This window comes from Myodes glareolus, chromosome 23 (genome assembly GCF_982192425.1).
Source record: "Myodes glareolus chromosome 23, mMyoGla1.1, whole genome shotgun sequence".
Lineage (NCBI taxonomy): Eukaryota > Metazoa > Chordata > Mammalia > Rodentia > Cricetidae > Myodes > Myodes glareolus.
In genome coordinates this window covers 18,042,689-18,044,864 of record NC_142048.1, presented here as the reverse complement: position 1 = coordinate 18,044,864, position 2,176 = coordinate 18,042,689, and the positions used below count along the sequence as shown (strand labels likewise).

At 42.6% G+C, this 2,176-nt stretch overlaps 1 pseudogene; it reads left to right on the top strand.

Annotated features, from left to right (window-relative positions):
• Positions 1 to 442: 442 nt before the first annotated feature.
• On the top strand, positions 443 to 1,383 carry LOC146890622 (large ribosomal subunit protein eL24-like; annotated as a pseudogene).
• Positions 1,384 to 2,176: the final 793 nt, after the last annotated feature.

Genomic DNA, 2,176 nt, shown 5'->3' with positions numbered 1-2,176 from the left:
CCTAACATGAAACCCTTTTTCATTCATTTGTCTATGATATGGATGTTAGCCACTTATCATGTAAGGAGCTGTGCCATTGGGCCATTTGAAAACTTGTAGAGTAATGGAATTTTTTTTTAATTTCCAGTAGAAAAACATTTAATGAGAATTTGAATCTGTCACCAACTTCTCTGAATGTATGATAGATCCCAACATCAAGTGACATTCTTTGAATGGACAGGGACAAGCCATACACAGTAGGCCCATGCTTCTATGATACTGCTCATCCACCCACTGAGAAGCCGGAATGAGACTGCTCTGTCTGTTTTATTGGCAAGGTAGAAGCTGAGGATGCAATCCAAGAAGGCAGTCTCACAAGGGGTCTTACTTACAAAAGAAAACTTTAAAATATTTGCACTAGTCTCTTCACCATCTTTCCTCTGGCTGGGAGGCAGCTCTCATCATGAAGGTCAAGCTGTGCAGTTTCGATGGATACAAGATCTACCCCAGACATGGGCGGCGCTATGCCAGGACCGATAGGAAGGATTTCCAGTTTATTAATGCAAAATGCGAGTCCGCATTCCTGTCCAAAAGGAATCCCCAGCAGATAAACTGGACTGTCCTGTAGAGAAGGAAACACAAAAAAGGACAGTCGGAAGAAATTCAAAAGAAAAGAACCCGCCTCACAGTCAAATTCCAGCGGGCCATCACTGGTGCATCCCTTGCTAATATAATGGCCAAGAGGAACCAGAAACCAGAAGTGTAACATGAGGGCCGGCTTGTTGGGGTATCTGTTCCCGCCCAGTACCCCACAACCGGCAAGTCCCAGAGAAAATCAATCACACAGAGAACTCTATAAGTTATAAAGCTGATTGGCCCATTAGGTCAGGCTACTTATTAGCTCTTATAACTTATGTTACCCCATTATCCTTATCTACATTAGCCATATGGCTTGGTACCTTTATCAGCTGTCAGCTCACATGTTGCTTCTTCAGTGATCTGGGTAGGAGTGGCGGAGGAAACTTCCTCATCCCTAGCCTTATTCTATTCTCATTGCCCCACCTCTACTTCCTATCTGTTTGACCCGCCTATACTTCCTGCCGGACCAATCAGCGTTTTATTAAAATACATGATTGACAGAATACAGACAATTCTCCTGCACCACAGAAGTTAGGAAAGCCCAGCGAGAGAAGGCCATCAGGGCTGCCAAGGAAGCAAAAAAGGCTAAGCAGGCATCCAAGAAGACAGCAATGGCTGCTGCCAAGGCCCCTCCAAAAGCAGCACCCAGCACCTAAACAAAAAATTGTGAAGCCTGTGAAGGTCTCTGCTCTCCGAGTTGGTGGAAAACGCTAACTTGGTAGATCATAGATCAGAGTTTTGAATAAAGTCTATTTCAAACTCTAAAAAAAAAAAAAAAATGCACTAACGATGAGGTGAATGATGAACCCCCGAAACTAAATTCTGAACTTAGAATGAAACTCAGTTGGTAGACTGTTTGCCTAGCATTCACAAATCCTGGGGAAAATCCCCCAAAACAGTTGTGTCGATGAACACCTATAATCTCAGCGCCGTGGGGGTATTGGAAAGATCAGAAGTGCAAGATCTTTTTTCAGATCCATGAAGAGTTCAAGACCAGCCTGTGCTACCTGCAACCCTACCTCAAAAAGGAGTGAGAAACTAAATAGTGTCTTCCAACATACCACTTTAGAGCGTGCTTAAACATCAGAAACATTTCGCCGAAGTGCTTTTTTTTTCGCCAGAAACCAGTGAGTACAGTCCATTTTAATTTGAGTCCTCCTCACACTCTACAAGGAAAACATTGTCCTGATTTTCATTGCCTTGAAAGCACAAGATCCTGCGTAAAAATGTCAGCATCAGATTTCTAAGCAAATGTTTCCTTTTACAATACGGCACACATCATAACTCCTTTGCCCTGGTTCTCCCTGGAAAGAGGGGAGTAAAACCCACGAACCAGCAGCCACTCTTCTTCTGAAAATGCCGTGGAAAGAGATGAAATATAACAACCACAAAACGAGGTGTCCAGAGCAAAGGTCTTGCCCTGGATTTATCCTTTGTTTATGCTTCCTTTAAAGTTCTGTAGGTATAGCCTTTAAAAAAAAAATAGAAGAAACTTAGCAAATTCATCTTGGAAGCATTTTCTACAAACAATGCAATTAGAGTCATAGCAAATAATTGC